Below are 21,443 nucleotides of genomic sequence, written 5' to 3' on the forward strand. Positions count from 1 at the left end.
GTTCGTCCTGAGGGTGTCTCCTATGAGATCGCACCTCGGCTCAGAACGTAGTCGGTGGGGAATTTTTTTATTTTTTATTTGTTGTGTAACTTAAGTTATTTGACGAGACAAAACGCTAGCGCGATTTAATAGCCTACTAGCGCCATCTATTATTTAATTAGGCAAATATATTTTTAGTGTCTTTGTCTTTGATTATTTAATATCTACTTTATTTGTCAGAATGCTAGAAGGCTGTGTTAAATTAGTCTCTGTAATATCAATTAGTATATCGTGAATAAAATCAATAAATTATAAATTAAAATTAAAATAATTACTATAAATTAAAATTAAAACAATTACTATAAATTAAAATTTTAAATAGTCACTGTTAAAATCACGTAACTAACTAAAACGTTATTTCAAAAAATGACATATTTTCACGTGTATCTTGCGGTGTTTATTCCGTAGAAAATGGATTCGGAACCGACGCGTAACTCTACCTCGTATAACTTACTCGATAAAGTATAATTTGATTTTTTTACATTTAATAATATTAATAACATTACGGACTTAAATAAATAAGTTAAAATTAAAAGCTACTGCGCAAATCATGACCGCGTGGAACGGCGGCAAGAATGCTAGTAGCATTTTCCCGTTGAATAGTAATCCCGGTTGATGCGTCCATGATTAGAGCAATTATTCTTATTAATATTTATCTGCCCATCAAATCGAATCAAATAAACACAACTCAAGAAGGCGTCCTGGCTAGTTTTAATCGTAAATTAACAAGATTTAATTGAATCTAAATCTACCATCGTTTCGAATTCTGACAAGGAATGCCGGCTAGAATCTTTGTAGCAACTGTTTATCTCAAATGAAATGTATAGGCGAATACAATTGTGCATAATTCGATTTAAATTAAAGGAAAATAGCTTCAGGCTAACATCTTAATAGACTAGAATTGTATTGAGACTGTCTCGTTGGTCTATTTTCTAGCTGCTGACCGAAATTCTCGAGGACCTGGATGCCAACCCAAGGTCGTGCCGACAAAAAGTTATTCGGGTTTGTCTATCGAAAAATTCTCAGCAACAGCTCGAAATCCGAAAGTTTGAACTGTGTACACTCCAATGCCTCGGAGAGCACGTAAAGCCGTTGGTCCAGCGCTTGAAGACTTACCAATTGTGTAGGATTTGCCGTCGCATCGGATGAGTATGAGAGTGTGGGAATAAGGAGTGCACCTGTGTTTATACACACACACTTGTGAACTATAATAAGTCCTGTGCAGGCTGGTCTCCCTTGAGATTTGCCGGCGTAACCGAAATTGGTCAGAACGTCACCATTGATAATTAATTATCATATTTGCCCTTATAATATTAATAAAGTCAATATTATAAGCTTTAATAAACAAACTAGTGGTTCTCCCGCGAAACTTCGCCTTTATTAGAAAGTTTTTTTAGGGATTTCGAAAGCTATGATTGAACCTATGAATATTTCGATTTCATTTCATTATAAACTGTAAGTCACTCATTTGATGCATAAATTATGAAAGCTTATTTAAATGAAAATTTAAATGTCAAATAGTATATTATAGTTCGGTTAAAATTGGAGTTTGTCGAAAACGATTTATTTTAATTTTGTTCACGTTTTTCATTTTTTTCTTATACAGCCGTAGTACTGCTGTATAGCCGGTTAGAGAACCGGGCAGTAACTTTTCCACTTTCTACAATTATTATTTTGTTCTTGTAATCAAGAATCCTCTTTAATTCATGGCTGGCTGGAGCTCTTCAAAATGAGACCATAACCGATTTTTTACCTATGTGCAGTTATTTTGACGAAATCCGTGGTCGAGTAGTGTGTACACGAGTTTTCATGGGTACGCCACTCCGAGGTCCCGGGTTCGATTCCAGCCCGAGTCGATGTAGAAAAAGTTCATTAGTTTTCTATGTTGTCTTGGGTCTGGGTGTTTGTGGTACCGTCGTTACTTCTGATTTTCCATAACACAAGTGCTTTAGCTACTTACATTGGGATCAGAGTAATGTATGTGATGTTGTCCAATATTTATTTATTTATTATTTAGCTTTCGTTCCATAATCACTGGGACAAAAATCGACTTACGCTATTAATATATAAGATTATTGACTTTTATCTTGTAAATATTACACAAAGCTTAAAGAAACGCAGTGATTGGTTGTAGTGACAACGTTTGTCGGAACTTTCTCGAAGAGAAATGTAGGGTACATTGTTAGGGTAGAGTGCCGACAATCAACTATGATTGACGTGGACCACAGCGCTAAAGCGGCGCTAAATGGTTAAGAAAACGAAAAAAAAAAAATGTTGCAATGTTTAAAAATTATTTAATTTAATTAGTTGCGATTTGAGATTGCCGAGTGGTTTGAACGCGTGTATCTTCACCTACAATTGCGGGTTCAAACTTAGACAAACACCACTGAAATACCTTGTACTCAAAAAAAATCGTGAGAAAATTTGTATGTGTATAATTTCAATGAAATTCTGCCGCATTTGAATCCACCAAACCGCATTGGAGCGTGGTGAAATTACCTCCAAAACTTCTCCGCAAAGAGAGAGGAGGCATTTACCCAACATTTACTGTACTTAAATTTTTAAGTTGTCATATTACTAATTAACTTAACTTGATAAAAATAACTTTTCTTATAGTATAATTCCCAGCCTTCGTAGCCCTGTGGCTAGACCGCGTTAATCTTAACCGATGATTGCCGGTTCAAATCCAGGCCTGCCTTGCCCACATGATACTCGTAGTTTATCATATCAGAGTAGTAAAAACTAGAGCAGATCTATGCGTAGCAGTCGTACAATTAAAGATTACTTTTGATACATCAAGTCAAATCAGAATATTCTTTATTCGAGTAGGCTCATAGAAGTACTTGAATCGCCATGTTACATTAAATGTAAAGATTTGAACCCAATTAATGCAATTAATTATTTAAGAAAGCAATAACAATAATTAAATCTTGTAATATGATGATTATTTGACAGGAAAAAAAAACATTTCTTTTTGACAAAATATATAGAAAAACGAGACATTTATTTATAACGGTAACAGACCTCTAATAGCAAATGCAACTGTATTTTAAAATCCTATTAAATACGATAGAATGAACACATTTTGTTACTTGAATTTAAAAAAAAAAAGAACAAGGAACTTTTTCGACGGCACCTCTTTACAATATTTATATAACTTATAAGGATTTTTGTTTAACATTTTGTTTAAGTTTTTTTTTTTTTAATAATACCGTATTAAATGTAAGTAGCTCTTAGCTCTTGGAGCCTTTGGTCTTAGAAGACCAGATAGACTTTCGATTTTTACAGGTAACTTTTAACGGTTGAACCATGGTTTTCATATGATCATTGTGTTGTTATATACATTGATATTACAAGCGCGTTACGTATTTCATAACGTGAACGTTTTCATGTAGTATAGGTATTAATACATTTATTGTTTTTTTTTTTTAATTTAATTTTTTCAAGGGCCGAAGACATGTTACCAAATTTACAAAAAAATTAATAAATGAGTAACACTGTTAATATTAGTATTTACAGACCTAAGGCTTGCTCCATTTTTGATGTTAAATTTGGTATTTCACGCGACAAAGGCCGATTTCTTGCGATGTTTTTGTTCACTATTTAATATGAGATGAATACTAAACACAAATAATATGTTATATTATGAACATCTACGGCTGTGAACCCGCAATGTTCGGATACACGCGCTCTAGTTATTGGTCTATCTCGGTCCGTATTACTCATTTAACCTTTAATTAATGCCAAAGGTACAGAATTATAAAAAAAAAAACATTAATTTAGAATAAGTGAGGTATGTTTTTTGTCACAAAAGTCATTTGATCTAGAAATATACTAATCATTTCTAAATAAAAACCTAAAATTAGTATTTAAATAAGTTTTTAATTTATATCATTAAGCGTGTATCGACTGTGAATGTAGTCTTACATTTGTATTTATAATCTGTTTCACGCCGAACGAAAAAATATCAGCTGTCAAAAATAAGGCGGGAAAAAAAAAGCGTTCGATATTTATTTTTTTATTTTCAAAACCACAAACAGAATAAAGGAATAATATAAAAGGTTCGCGTGTCTCGGCGTGCCGATGCCGGTACATAGCCGGTGTATAATTGTACATAATACCTATGTATCGTAACGTAATTTGCGTCTGAGCTCCGCGTCTAATGACAGGGCGTAGCACGCATGCGCAGCACACGGGATGACTTTTATATATATTTATATATGTATACACAGTTTTGTGGTATATATTTTTATTTTAAATCGTTGTTTAAAAGTATTTACATAATAATAATAAAAAACGTATTTTAACAAACGTTATTTTTTTTTGTATATGTACAATATATAAGTTAGGATTATATTTTAGAACCCAAATTATCAGCGCGAAAACGTCGTCTGATCACAATAATTCATTTGACAAATTGCTTAAAAGTACGGCTAGAAGTTAGAACTAATGATAATTATAACGCGACCCCGTTAAAATGTATAAAAAAATCGTTAAATACTTTAGAGTGCCTCTACTTTAAGGAAAGGGGATCTTCAGAAAACTTATAACTTACTTTAAAATCTCTATATTTTATGTATTATGGGGGTACCAGTCAGTAGTATTAATAAGGTAGTAATTTTTTGCTTGGCGTCCCGGCGAGAATACTCAGTCGCTCAACATATTGATCATTGAACACATATACATATAATGACCTTTGTACACTTACGATACAAAAATAATCTTCCATAGTATTCCTTTTCAGTTCACTTCCAATTCAGTAATTACAATGTAGCTTAACGTTCTAAGATTGGCAACATCGATTTTGAAAACCTGTGACTGATATCTGGGAGGAACAAACGTTAGTGTGATTCAGAAATTCATTATTTATTTTTTTTAAAGTTTAACAAATATGTTATTAGGGTTTTATGCCGAATGTATATTTGAGCCCTATAGAGTTCAGGGATAATGTAGCTCTCTACCAGTATAAAGAAATTAGAATTTAATCATTAGTTCCGGAATTTTTCTCTACATACAAACAAACAAATTTTACCCTTTTATAATATTAGTTTAGATAAAAAATACTGGCAATTGCTATGACTACTATGAGGTATACAGAAAAAAGAATCATATCTTTGACGTAGCATTTCAGTCATCGTCGTCGACTCCTTGTATTTTGACAAGTTAAAATATTTTATATAAATTTTTAAAATTTTGACAGATAAAAAAATATGTCCGTCGTTTCGTAATAAACGACGTAGTGTAGATCGATCCACTTGAAAGACGTAAAAACAATCGCGTTTCCTCCCGCAGACGTGATTGAAGTTGTCTATTTTGGTACAATCGGATACAACAAATCTTAAGATAAATCTAACTGGGCTGAAAACTTTTTTTTTTTATTATTATGGCTGTACGCGTTGTTTCTACGTTTATTACATACAGTTGTAAAAAATATCTTAAACCAGGCCCCGTGTGTATGTAGAAGATGATACTGGTTGGAAAATATATTTTTATATATCCGAATGATTTGCATTTAAAGCCTTAAAAATAACTATCAATATTAAAAATGGCTATTTGTGTAAATCGTAATCGCGTGAAATGTTGGCTCGAAGCATCTTCGTTGAATCGAAATTCTTATGAGTGACAAATGAATGAACCCTCCTGTGGAATAACACAGGTTTTTGCACAATTACTCCTAGGTACAAATGTTTAAGCATAATTTGGAATAAATCACAGAATTAAAATGTTTAATTTAATTGTAATATTGTATCATATTTTCTTTTTATTGAATCGGTTTTCTAGCTGACTGTACCATGCACCAGTGGCGCCGCGGCTTTCAACGGACCGCTATCTATCTCCCTTCCACATCGCCCGTCCCTCTCTAACTCAATGTCCACTCTTACTTTCTAAACATGAAAGTAACAATCCTAAAAGAAAAAATAATTCAACATACCTTTTACTTATTTCAAATATTGTATAGTTTTGTCAAAAACGTATGTCGATTGAAGTGCTTATCATTTTAAAATTAGAATGTGTGCGCCCGCGCATATTTCGTCATTTTTGCGCAATTTCGTATTTGCGAAAGTTAAAAATACACTAGAAGTACGGATAAACTTACAACGCTGAGATTTCGACTCCGCGAAGTCAATTAATTTTTGATCGAGAGAGATGTTCCGTAAGTAGAATTCCGTCGATATGTTCAACATTGTAAATAACTTTTTCCGTCTGTTGCTGTTACGTATTTTTCCGTTATTTAAAGTAACGTATATTCCAAGCTATGATCTATCCCGGTGCCAAATTTCATTCATATCCGTTCAGCCGTTTTCGCGTGATTGACTTAGTAAAATAAAATCGAATAAAATAAGAACTGTTTATAGACATGGCATATTAGTCAACACAAGATTTAATAACAATAGGAAACTTGGAATTAGTACTTCAAGACTTCCAGACATACATTATAAACTCTTTAATTATGCTGGATAAGAGCAACAACTGAGTTTCTTGCCGGTTTTTTTATGGCATTGGTACTAAGTGGTCATCACCGCCCATAGACAAAGGCGCTGTAAGAAATATTAACCATTCCTTACATCACCTATGCGCCACCAACCTTGGGAACTAAGATGTTAAGTCCCTTGCGCCTGTGATTACACTGGCTCACTCACCCTTCTAATCGGAACACAACAATACAGAGTACTGTTATTTGGCGGTAGAATATCTGATGAGTGGGTGGTACCTACCCAGACGGACTTGCACAAAGCCCTACCACCAAGTTAAGTGTTCTCGGTAGAGTCTACTTTCCGAAGTGGCTTTATATTTAATTCAATACTGTTACATGATTTTATGAGTTTACTTGAATAAATACCTCATATTTTTATTTGATTGCTTATAATGATATCATCCTTATTGATTTCGGCAACGCGGTCTATAATATCTTGCTACACAGGAGATATTATAGTGCACAGATGTGTGCGCAAATACAGGTGCACTCTCTATTCCCTCACCCTCATAATCTGACTGGACGGCAAAACGGAGAGGAGATCAGGCAGAGGACCAATGGCTTTAAGAGCTTTTAGAGGCTCAGGGGTGTACACATATCAAACTTTCGGCTGTTGGACTTTTTTTTCCGCTGGAAACACGCATTACGCGTTTCCCCCACATGATTTGGGTCTCGCCTGCGCTGAAGGCGCCGGAATACTAAAAACTAGCGGTACCCACTCCGTTTTTTTGAGGGACGACACGGGATCGCTTGCGCATACTACTGTGACGTCCTGACGGTAGGCCCAATTCTGTGGGCCTCCAATTACTGAGGGTTCTCGAATGGGCTGTTGGACGAGGCCAACGAGGTTATCATAATTTATTATATGTTAGCCACCCGACTTAACTTCATACGGGTTCAATAAAGGTATTTATTCAACATTTAGATAAAAACATAAAAAGAAAAATTATTGATTTTTCTTTTTATGTTTTCTCTACTATAATATGCATATATCAAACTAACCGAACCTGCGGCTTTATCCGCGCGAAATTTATAAAACATGAACTTCCAACGCCCGTTTCACTCCCTTAGGGGTAGAGGTACGTAAAATCCGTTCTTAGGGAATGTCTACACTCTATAAGGAACCTATCTGCCAAATTTCAATTTTGTAGATGTTATAGTTTCTGAGATTTCGTGTATAATCAATGAGTGTAAACCTTTCACTTAAATTATATCTGCTTAATGATAAAAACCGCATCAAAATCTAACTAGTTTAAAATATCATAGGGTCCCTTATACTCCTCTTCCCTTATATGTGGCCGAAGCCGTGATCCGAAACTAGTAATACATATATGTTATACAATGTAACCAATTTCATTCCCAGTGAGCGCCCCATTATGATTCAGATTCGATTCTCGGAAGGCGGTATTCTTCCGTTTCTCTATCGTGCGATCAATAATATATATGTAGATTGCATATATGTATATTCAATTTAATTGCGTTGTATGTATATGTTTATAAACAAAAGTCTTATGTGTGTGTAAACAGCTTGATCGATTTTGATGAAATTGCTTTTTTCTCATGAGGCTACCTGTATACTTAGAGTACGTGCAGAGTTCTTATGTAAATATATATTTTTTTAATATTTATTATTTGTAATCTGTACAGACGCGTTGTCCGTTTCTATAAATGTATGTATAAAAAATCTTATGCCCAGTTTTCTTCATCATGTAATATAGCCTTTTTTTATTTAATATGTCGACGAACGAGAGGCCACCTGACGGTTAGTGGTCAAAATTTCCGTAAGAAATTCTAATCATTCGTCATATCTCCAAAGCGCCACCAACCTTGGGAACCAAGTTATTATGTCCCTTGTGCCTTGTTGCACTGGCTCACTCACCCTTAAAATCGGAGCTGAACAATACAAAGTATTGCTGCTTGGCGGTGGAATATATGATAAGTGGGTGGTACCTACTTCTACGAAGCATTACCACCAAGTGAATCCTGTCCATGATTGTGAAATCTCTATTATGTGTTCCCATTATTCGACTGTTGGCATATCTTTGCCAGACGGCGTTTGTACCCTTCATAATCTTCCACGTCACTCTCTGTCCTCGTATAATAAAAACTCACATTAACGACCTCCTTAACCTTTATATCATATTTCGTAGAATAACAAGTCGGTAGTGATCTCGAAGTTAATAAATTATATTAGTGCATTAAGCGTTGAGAGACATCTTTATGACTGGAGGTTTTCATAAAGGCGCCGGTACACATTGGGCTTGAAAAATTACCTACCATATAGAAATTTTCATAAAAATACATTTACAGAATATTACAATTACAGGAAGAGTATTTTTTTCATTTTATTGACATTTTGAATAATCTATGTGTTTAGTTTTGGATTAGTGAAAAATGGCCGTTTAAGATATTGCTGAAGTTATCATCGGAACTTTTAAAACTAAAATTTATATAATCAATTGAATAGTATTGTCTTACAAATAATAAATAAATATATATTATTCAACTTCAATTATACATACAAAACAAATCAAATCAAACCAAAATATTATTCATTCATATTGGCTTATAAGCCGAGATGGCCCAGTGGTTAAAACGCGTGCATCTTAACCGATAATTTCGGGTTCAAACCCAGGCAAGCACCACTGAATTTTCATGTGCTTAATTTGTGTTTATAATTCATTTCGTGCACGGCGGTGAAGGAAAACATCGTGAGGAAACCTGCATGTGTCTAATTTATACCGTTTTTATACCATATTTACCATATATGTCGACCTCCGTGGTCGAGTAGTATGTACACCGGTTTTCATGGGTACGCCATTCTGAAGTCCCGGGTTCGATTCCCGGCCGAGTCGATGTAGAAAAATTTCATTAGTTTTCAATGTTTTCTTGGGTCTGGGTGTTTGTCGTACCGTCGTTACTTCTGATTTTCCATAACACAAGTGCCTCAGCTACTTACATTGGGATCAGAGTAATGTATGTGATGTTGTCCAAAATAAAAAAAAAAACAATAAAGACTAAGTCCAAACTTTTTATCTTTAATATAATCATGTATCGAGTAACATGCCTTATTTATTTTCGTTCATTTACATGAGATTTAATTGTGGAATCTTATTATAGAAACGAATACCGTGCCCCCGAAAGCATCATAGTGAGCCAACAAAAGCCGATACAAAATCAAAACCGAATGCAATTTCACGGTAATCTGTGTTAACACAATAAGGCATCAGATTTCTAGATCTATGTCTTATTTGCAAAGGGAATTCTATAAATCACCTTCATCTGCTCTGTAGTAATTAATATTTATTTTATACGTCAATATTTTTTTAAAGTGAGAACTCTTGACGTTTAAACAGAAAGACGCGTGGTTTGACGATCGCAATGTATATATTGAAACCCAATGATAAATAGTATTTAAATTTTAATATATACAAAAATGGTGTACACTTTAAATGTCCTCAAATGTACCAACTACATATGCTGACACAGCAAATTCTGTTTAAGCCTCGGTTCAAATTCAGTCCAAGTCATTCTCAACTCTACCACATATCAATAGAGTTAAAAATCCTAAAGCTTGATTTAAAATATAATAATTACTGATGAAGCTAATCTCAGCTACCTGCTTTTCGTTCGTATGCCATTTGATGTCTCAATATAGGAGTCATAAAGAACAAAGGCAACTTAAACATATATGGGTATATATTATTTTACATATAAATGGCTCAGCGGTTAGAACGGTTGAATTTCGACCGATAACAGCGGGTTCAAATCCAAGTCAATTGATTTTAAAAGTATGCTCGATGGGTGAAGACAACATCGTGAAACCTGGTTAAAAAATACCTGCCACATATGAATCCACCGCCCCGCTGGACTAACGTGATGGAATAAACTTCAAACCTCATCTGCAAAAGAGAGAAGATCATAGCTGAAGGCTGTTCCATATTTAATACACTGTTGTCTGAGTAAGAGAACGTCGTGGTTGGACGTTCCATCAGAGATCGGTCGTTCTTCGTAGGCCAGACCGTTGGTCCTACAAATCAAATCAAAATATACCTTATTTAAGTAGGCACAGGTTTTACAAGCACTATTAAATCTTCATTTTACAAACTATATCATGTGAAGCTACCACCGTTTCGTAATGTAGATTCTACTAAGAAGAACCGACAAGAAACTCTTTAGTTACTCTTTTTCAGCATTTAAAATACAAAGCTATGTTAGCAAAATACAATGATATATCTATATAATATATCCTGCCTGGAAGTCAACAAGTATTAGATCCACGCATTTCTATTATATAAGTAATCCTGTATTGAATCATATGTTTTTTTTTATTAACGTATTTATTACAAATGGTTTGAATTAATGAAAGTCAAAGTTAAAAATAAGCACCTGAATTATTTCCTGTCGCGTCGGAATTGCCGTCCAATCGGATTACGAGAGTAAGGGAATAGAGGGAGGACCTGTTTGCGTACACACTGGGGCCCTATAATGTGCCTTGCGTAGTTGGCTAGTTTGCCTTGAGAATAGCCATGCCCGAAAGTGGTTAGAAGGACCTCATCACATCCAGTGACGTTGACCTCAGGACCTCGGGATATGTTGACTTATATCTAGCTTTATTTTTGGGAATAGCATTGAATTCCAAACTTCAGTGGAGTCCTCATTAATCGTCCCTGACAGGAAGACTTAACTCCGCAGTATACGCGGTTAGACAAGATAGACAAGTAACTGATATTGGTACCGTTCGTCTTGTATCTTTTGGTTATTTTCATGGTATTATGTCATATGGCATATTACTTTGGGGTAATGCTGCAGATATTGAATCTGTTTTTATATTTTTACAAAAGAGAGCAGTCCGGTTTATTTATAATCTTGGAGCTAGATACTCCATTCGGGATGTTTTTAACAAAGTGGGAATACTCACTGTTGCGTCACAATATATTTACAACAATATTATGTTTAGTCACTTTGATAGAATCAGTGATAATCATTGTATGTGCACGAGATGTTAAGATAAGTTTATAACGCCAAGTTTCCGACTCCGCAAAGTCAATAAATCCTTCTTCGGGCAAGGTATCCGTTTCTTTATCAAACTTATATCTTTAAAAAATTTATAACTATTATAGTTAGCTTGTTTATCTTCAATTCTAAATTCATACGGAACTGTGTTAAACAAACATGTTATGTGTATTTTATTGTGCACATAAAATGTACAATCGCGCCCACAATTCAATGTCAAGGAAAAGTAAAGACAAAAAGGTCATTAGAAATGCGTAAGAAGAAAAAAATATTCGAAATCCTGAAGCGTAACGAGCAATGATTTTCTCATTTATCAAAATCAAACAGTGTTGCGTCGTAATAAATAATTAACTATATTATTACTGTGACTGTACCTTGCTTTTTATTTAGATATTTTTTTTAAACTTTTTTTTTGTATAGGTAACCTTTACTTTGACTTGGTGGTAAGGCTTTTTGCAAGTCGCTCTGAGTACATAGACACCACGCCAATCATTGTGTTCCTGTTTGGTGAATGAGCAAGGCACAGGCACAAGAGTATCGATAGTTTGACTATCGAGAGTTGATCTCGAAAACTATTCAGGATATCGATAGTTTTATCGATAGTATCGTTTTGATCAATACTATCGATATTATAGCTAGCTCTCTGTAAGCAATACTATTGGTAGCAGCGATACTAATAATACTGTCGATAGTATCGATAGATGTGGACTATCGATAGTTTAGGTTAAAAGTAATACTATCTATTGTATTGCTCGTGGGGAGCTATCGATAATATCTCTAAAACCTTAACTATCGATAGTCTATCGATAGTGGATTATCGATATGCAATACTAGTTCACAAGCTTGGCGGCGTTTAGGCGATGTAAAAAATTGTTAATATATCTTACAGCGCCAGTGTCTATCAGTAGTGGTAACCATTTACCACCAAGTGGCCTGCCTGACCACCTAATCGTCGAGCTATTATAAAAAAAAAGATAAATCTCAGCTAAACTAATTCCAATCAAATTAAATAAATCTGAACTAAAAGGATCATTAATACATCTTAGTTAAATGATTATGCAAAACTTTGGACCATTGTACGAAACGTCGGGAAATTGATTTTGGTAAAATATAAATATCAATGATTATTATTAGTCAGATAGAAAAATAAACAATCCTTAACTTAAAACACGCGGTCATGATTTGTACAGCAACATTTTTTTTTTATTTATTAAGGCCTTAGTTTTAATTGTTATGTTAATAAAGCAAAAAAAGACATAAATATTTATTTATTTATTTAGCTATAAAATATTATCAATATTGATACGTAGGGTACGTACTTAGCGGACCTGCGTTATATTTTTTTAAATAATCGAGTTAAGAAATATTTTTATAATATTAAAATCACAAACAGACAAACATTCTCTCATCATTTATCACAAAAGAAAATGAAGTCACTTTCACACGCAACAAAACAAAAAGCTCAGAGCGGAAGAGGTCGAGATTAATTGCTTTTTAATTCGCCATTTTGGTTGTGTCATGGCTGACGTGAGCGGGAACGTAGAAACTGTTACATTTTTTTTTATCTGTGCATGTTAAATGTATCGTATTTATTTTATTTATCTTGAATGAAGTTTGCATTTTATAAAAACATTAGTTTTTATTAAGTTATTAGCGATGTCTTCTCGTTTTTATAAATATAAATTGTATTAGTAATGCTCGTTAAATGATTATTAATCTTCCTTAGAATGTACAGAATGCATAAAACCAGTGCTACACTTGAGTACAAATATTTGTGCAAAGGTTTAAAATAAACGTTTGAATTTGCACAGATATTGAAGTTTTAAATAGTAATAAGCAAATTTCATTCATGTAAACCAAATACTTTTAGTGATACCTATTAGGGAAAATCTTTATCAATTCATATTCAGAGTCAGTAGCTGGGACTTGGCTGACATGGGACGCTCAAAAGATTGTGGCATCAAACCCAGATGGACCATTGTGCTTGTTTTGTATTCATCATTCGTCTTGTGTTTGCGAGCAAAACATCGTGATTAAATGAAACTTACATCCTGTTACTTAGCATTATTCAAACATCAAAACACAAATGGCAATTTCAAAAACATATATTATTTTTTAAATATATAGAATATTGAATAACAATAAAACAAATCAAGGTAATCCAATAAACATCATTCGTTTTAATCCAATTTTTGCTGTAGTCGTGCAAAAACGTAATTATATCTGTAATTATTGAGGAAAATCTCGTAATCAAACAATGGACAATGGCGGTTAAAAAAAAACTCATAATCCGAACGTGCGATGAATAAATCAACAATACGATTATGTTTCTTTAATCTGTATTTATAATTATTTGTCAACGACAAAACGTGTAGTTGTCATTTTTTTTTTTTTAATATTTACTCGAAGGTAAAAATTTATGGAGCTTGCATATTCATAATTAGATAAATCATGAATCATTGATGTGCGTACATAATCTTGGAGCTAATCAATAAATACGTGCCTGTGGCTAATAATATAATTATACGAATCTGTAGGTAAAGGTTTCAGTAAAATATCGATTGTAAGGTTAGCGCCGTTATTGTCGTCACCTTTGCCCTGAAATATAAAATGTTTTTAAACATTTAAAAATAAAACCGAAGAATGACATACTTCAACCCAAACAATTTACTATAAGTAACTTCATAATAAATGCTTTATACATTTATAAATCTTAAATTTCTATTAAAACCAAAGAGTCAGCCAATCAAATATTTACCTAAATTTTTCTCCTGAAGGGTTATTTTTCTAAGCATTCATTCGTAAAATAGAATAAATAACTTTAAATTCTAATCATTTATCATTGAAATGCTTTGGGCTGCTACTGAGAATTATTTAACGGGCAAACCTGACTTTTAACGAGCCGCCCCGATTCAAACTCGAGGCCTTATGATCTGCGACCGTATGACTTTGGCACTAGTCTAATAAGACTGTCTGTAAGTAAATATAAATAACTTGTCTTAAGAAAAGTTTGTTTTTGGCTCGTACCTTGGTCAAATACAATTGCCCTCTTGGTACAAATAAAAGACAGAAAGAAAAAAAAATAAAAAAAACTTTTTTTTTAATAATAGTTAATAGCAGAACACCTAAGCGTATTCGACTAATAATTAAAAAATAAAATTTAATCATATTATAATGTTGCTAATTAAACATACATTTGTTTACAATTAAAACTTAAAATAATTTAAAATTAAGGTTATTTTACGTCATCACTGTTTTAAAGCGTTTAATTATAATTTTAAGAGAAATTATAATTAAACACTTTAAAAGTGCGTCGATGGTCAACAAAAAAAGTCAAATAACATCGGATATTACATATTTATTAAATTAATATATTTTACCCAAAGTTTATCAAGAAGATATCGCACTAGAATCTATAAGAAGATTTATTTATAACTAGACGTTATACTTTCTCCTGTGGTGTACGATAAATATATTATTTACTATTCTAAGAACATGTATTTAATATGTAACTTGGTGTATTTTATGCCACTCAACCGACGAACAGCAACGCTTAGTATTTTTGTGTTCCCGTTTGAATGGTGAGTGAGCCAGTGTAACAAGCACAAGGGACATAACATTTTGTTCCCAAGATATGTCCTACGATCTAAAGGATTATTGATATTTTGTTATAATGTCTTAAAATTAAAGGCCTTTGACCTATTTAAAATTTTAAAAAATTATATATATATTTTTTTTTTATAATAGGATATGCAATACAAACAAAACCAATATTAAGAGCGAGTCTAGCTCAACCATTACGATTCGGCGCCGAAGGCGTGGCCGATCTACAAAGGCAGTGTCAGTGGCGCCGAAGCTTTCCGCTTTGACTTTTTTACTTTTTTCTTATTTTTTTTTTTTCTTTTATTGAACACGCCCGCGGCAAAGGCGTTGGCGCGCAACGATAATTTAATTAGTTAATGGCCGATTTTTTTTTTTTGGCTGTTTCATTTTTTCGGGCAATGAAAAATTATTGACCATATATTATATTTTGTTGTCATATTTAATTTTAATAATTTTTTTTTAGCATTAGCAGCCTGTAAATTTCCCACTGCTGGGCTAAAGGCCTCCTCTCCCTTTGAGGAGAAGGTTTGGAGCATATTCCACCACGCTGCTCCAATGCGGGTTGGCGGAATACACATGTGGCAGAATTTCGTTGAAATTAGACACATGCAGTTTTCCTCACGATGTTTTCCTTCACCGCCGAGCACGAGATGAATTATAAACACAAATTAAGCACATGAAAATTCAGTGGTGCCTGCCTGGGTTTGAACCCGAAATCATCGGTTAAGATGCACGCGTTCTAACCACTGGGCCATCTCGGCTCTTTTAATATCTATATTATTATTAATAATATTTAAAACTGAATTTATTATAATAACGACAAATATCGGATTTACGCAATCCACTTCGGATAGAATTTTACTTTTTTTTTAAATATTTTTTCAAGATATGTTTTGTCCTTTTATATGTTCAGTTATTAATGAGATATGCTCAACAAAAAAATAGAGACGTGCGATTTGATAAAAAAAAAACAAACGACAAAACGGATTTTTATATATCTACCTCTCATGCATTAACAATATTTACCAAGACGTCAATTCGTCGAGAAGTAAAAAATATAATCTCTGTTACCTGACTAACGAATAGGTATCGAATTCATTCAACAGTTTCGAAATATCTTTTAAGGTTTTATATTTATACAAGGCAAACGTATTAAATATACATCCAAAAAAAATCAAAATTCTAACTGTGATGCTGTCTAGTAATAACAAAAATATATACATTTATTTTTATTATATAAATCTTTTACCAACATAAAATGTGTAATAATAATTGTATAATACATATAAAATAAATATATACAAAATATAATTTATGATTATCCTGTAAATTCTAAATTACTTTGTACAATACAAACTAAAAAACTACTAACAAATTATTAATCCTCAGATTCTGACATTTATTCGGTTTGATACTGAGCTCATATTGATTCAGGGTACTGTTAGTTCTTGGGGCAAGGTATCCGTTTATATAGTAAAATTCCACATATATTTTTAACTTTACCGAATCATAAATTTATAAAGTAAAAAAAATACATGAATAAAAAGTATATTATTCAATACAAGATTATAATTATATATAACTTACAGGTAGGATCTATTATATACCATAACATCATTCTATTTAACTAGCTTTGTATTTTAAATGTCGAAAAAGAACTAATGAGTGTCTTACCGGTTCTTCTCGGCAGAATCTACATTCCGAACCGATGGTAGCTTCATTTAATATAGTTCTGTAAAATGACGAAAGTGCTTGTAAATGCCTCATTGAATAAAGTATATTTTGATTTTAATTTTGAGTGCCTCGGGTTTTATGAAAAGTATTAATCTGAATTAAATATATTTTACCATTGAACGGCGATGTTAGCAACTAAGAAGATTTTCATATAATAGTCTAATCTATGTATTGATATTTATATTTAAATATGAATACTTTAAGTACCTACTACACAATCGTACATAATGTTGCCATATAATTGACTTATCCATAGACTAAATAACACAATTACCAATGTTACAGCTAAGGTATCGAATTGATGGACATTTTTTATTAATTACTTTTTTTTGTTTTAATTATTTTTATTAATCTATACTCCAGGAGATGGTTTTATAATATATATTTATATTTACACACACACGCACATAGGAACGTTTACAGACTTTTATTATTATTACTTTGTGGCAAATATCATTAAAGCAAATGGACCACATGATGGTAAGTCGTTACCACCGCCCATAGAAAATGGCGCTGTTAGAAATATTAGCCATTCCTTACTATCCCTTATGATGTTATGTCCCTTGTGCCTGCCTAGTTATACTTATGAGGTGAGTGCACCTTTCAAACTAGAACACAACAAAACTAAGTACTGTTGTTTGGCGCTAGAATATCTGATGAGTGGATGACACTTACCCAGGCGAGATTGCACAAAACTCTACCACTAAGAACTATTTATAATTATATTTACTATATTTTATATATAACTATATATATATAATATATTTATTTATAAGTATCTAACGTATCATGGTTATATGCAGAGTTCAAAAGATCATATGAGAAAAAAAATTGTTCAAAAACAATACACATTTAAAGATTTTTATATAGTTTGTTATGTTGAATATATACTTAATCATTCAACAAGAATTTTTATGAAGTTCTTATTTTAAAATTTATTATACAACCTCTGTTGATATCTTAGTCATCAGAAAATATTCTAAAATCCTAAATCTTTTAAATATCGTTTCTCTCGCCTAAACCTATTTTTACATAAAAAATGATGCGCTGCCGCCAACAATTAACTGGCCCTCTGGAATACGTAAAGCCTCAAATCACTGTAATTATAAACGATTTTATTAAAAACAAAAAGTTACTTACAAAGCACGCGCCGTGCCTTGAGGCTAAACAAGATGGCGCCACTGTGGATTTGGCGGGAAATCTTTTATATAAATAATTTGAAAATGATAATATGAATTAAATTATGTCTTTTTTTTAATTAAGTACTTTGAATTTTTTTTTAGAACTTAAAATAACGTTTTGTTCAATTGTCTAAGATATAATACTTATTGCTTAACAATTATTAAACAAATTAAATGGGGTTTTACTTTATAATTTACTTCGATTACCAAAATAACAAATCCTCAATTAAATTATAACAAACAAGTTTTTAATTATAAAATAGACATTGCCGAATTTTATATTAATATATATAAGTAAAATACAATTAATTTTAATCACAACATACATAAAAAGTCAATAAAACTAATAAACTTCAATCGACTAATTGCTTATAAGTGCAATAAAATTAAGCCCAAATATTACCTAGAATACAAAAAAAAGTATCCCCAAAGTTCCGAAAAGTCGAATTCACCAGACGTATTATTACAGACGTCCGACACGCAATTTCTCTTTAAAAACTGTGCTTCAAATCTCTAATTTACCGAAAAAACTATATCATTCACGACCCTTTACTTTTTTTTTCCTCTTTTTTGGTTTCCGAACGCGTGACTTTTGACTGACTGTTTTGGCCCAGGGCAATCTTCTATCCTAATTCCTAAACGCAACCGCAGATTAAAAAAAAATAAACAAAGATGGCGCCGGTGCCGGTAACGCGTGCTTCGGCAGGAACGGCTTTCGTAAAAACTACTTTTACCTGTTGCGTCGGCGGAAACAAAGGTACTCTGGAGAAATGGACTTAAGAGATATAAACTTTTTATTATCTCGAAATGTTTTGCGAAATAGTTTTATAACAAGCCGACGTCTTGTTTGAATTAAACTTTTTTTTTATAAACAAATAGGCATTGGTCGATCACCTACGATACGAATGCTGAGATTCTTTTTTAGGCTGACATTTGTTTTTTAAATACAAATATTAACAATATAATATGCAGTGTTAATAATGCATCCTTCTTGTGGGACGGTATTCGTTTCTATAGGTAGATAATAAGATTCCACAGTTATTTTTTTAAGTTGGCCTATTAAACAATATAAAGGTCATATCGAAAAACATTGATAAATAAGGCATATTACTCTATACAATATATTATATCAAAGATTAAAAACCATATACTTATACAAAAAAAAGTAATTGTTATTTACCGTCATAGTGACTGAGAGTCTCGTTGGTTCGTCGCAGTAGAATCTACTTTCCGAACCGGTGTTAGCTTTATATTTAATTCAAAACTGTGACGTGATGATCCATAAGTTCTTCAATGAGCCTTCTTGAATCAAGAATACTTTGATTTTGATTTCTGAGCATGAATATCGAAAACAGTTATAGATATATACGATTTCTTACATAACATATGTTATACTCATAATTATTCTATAGTCTATACGAGTCCTTAGGAGAGACAAGTCATCTTTGAAAGATGTCTTCGAAAACACGAATACAATCTCATTATCCAACGGGACAGCAATCCTACACGACGGGGACATCAGACGCAAAACCAAAAGGGCTGTCAGCACTTCCCAAGACAAAGGTTAACATAGAATCTGCGCTGCTATTGGGAATTTCACGACAGAAGAACCCTTATCTTTTTATTGTCCTGACATGAGGTTAGAACCTAGGAACTCAGGTTCTGCGGCATTATAAGGTAACTACTATAGAAACGAAATCACACAAAATTTTGTATTTTGATTACTACAAGTATTTAATACGGGATATTTACCATGTTTTTTTATTTTATTTGGTGGAGCTCGATATTTCGACATTATCTACGAATGTCTTGTTCACGAGAATTTTGTATTTGGAGTTCAAAAGGCCAATTTCGATAGCATGCCATTCGTGGAGTTAGTATTCTTTAATTTTATAATCTATCCAAAATATGGCGGACATATCAATTCCAAGGTATACAAATAGCGACTCATTAAATTTACGAACACATTATAATAATAAGTGCAAAACGATTTACCTATGCAAAAAAAATTGTTACCAATTTAAAAGTTATAGTATTTACACCCACTGAGCAGAGATTGCGAGAGATAATAGGCTGACTAGGAATTCGAACTTACTATTTAGAGAGTTAGTAGTGTACCATAGACACATTTTTAATTTTGCCGATACAGATTCAAATCATTTGTTAAAGAACATTAACAATAAAACATATTAAACACAGGGTTATATCGATGAGAAAAAATCATGGAGTTTATACTTGTTGATTTTCAAATAAGATATATGATTGTATTTAACTAACATAATGTATCTCAAATATTGGAAAAGAGTAAGTACTTACTGAGTTTCTTGCTGGTTCTTCTTGGTAGTTAAAAAGAGCTTGTAAAAGCCTATTTGAATAAAATATATTTTGATTTTGTTTTGTTTTTGAATATTGAAGATTGCGGTTTCAAGCCGAAGCAAGCACCAATGAGTTTTTAATAAGCGGGGGGCCGTGGATGCTTTACATTGGAACGATCCCGTATCATTTCTGATCCGTACCGGAGAGTGCCATCGATATGATTTAGGGGATAAGAATTCCATAAAACTCCTTACTAAAAATTTCCCATGCGTGAAAATTAAACAAAAGAAAGCGTTGCGATTAAAGTTTGCATTTGCTATTAAAAACATACAATACCACATGATTATTGCCTTAAGAAGCTATCTGCTCGTGCCATAGATAGAAAAGATATATTTTTAACCAGCCAAATATAAATTATTTTCAATTAATCAATTAATTAATAAACATACTCAAATGAATACAGCACTTATTTATTAGGCAAAATCTGTTTTAATGTTATAATACGTGCGCCTGTGAGAAATTTATTGCAATATTATATTTAAATTAAATTGCCATTTGATTCCGGCAGGATACACTCCGTCTAAGCTTGTGGGTATCGTCAGAGATAACTAATGCCTGGTTCATATATTTAATTAATCCTTAGCTTTATACATCAGCAAGCAATCGTTTTTGTATTACGACTGACGAACCTTTTATTTTAGAATTTAGTTCGCTGTCATAATCTGATGGGACGGCAGTCCAGAACAATTCGAAAGAGATCCGGTTTAAGATCCTATTTACGTACTTTCCGACTGACATTCCGACTGGTCTTAGGAATTTCTTATCAGAAAACCCATGATTTTTTTAACTGCTCGACCCGGAGTTTGACATTTGTACCCAAGATCTTGGGCTCTAGGGCATTATAACAAACAAGGCAGTTTATGATTACAATCAGTAGAATCACAACAATAACTTTAATACGTTTTCACACTTGCATTATTCACTAATAATAGCCCATAAGTAAATCAAACAGTAAATTATAAAATAAAAATACCATTACATATTTTTGCAATTATTTTTATTTATTACATATAAATTTA

General features: G+C 32.6%; 1 protein-coding gene across 2 annotated transcripts in view; it reads left to right on the forward strand.

The window, feature by feature from the left end:
- The window catches only part of LOC113391816 (isochorismatase domain-containing protein 1-like), a 456,430-nt gene that overhangs the window by 429,921 nt on the left and 5,066 nt on the right, over positions 1 to 21,443 (forward strand). The window lies entirely within an intron of this gene.

The sequence above is a fragment of the Vanessa tameamea genome, chromosome 28 (genome assembly GCF_037043105.1).
Source record: "Vanessa tameamea isolate UH-Manoa-2023 chromosome 28, ilVanTame1 primary haplotype, whole genome shotgun sequence".
In the NCBI taxonomy this organism is placed as follows: Eukaryota; Metazoa; Arthropoda; class Insecta; order Lepidoptera; family Nymphalidae; genus Vanessa; species Vanessa tameamea.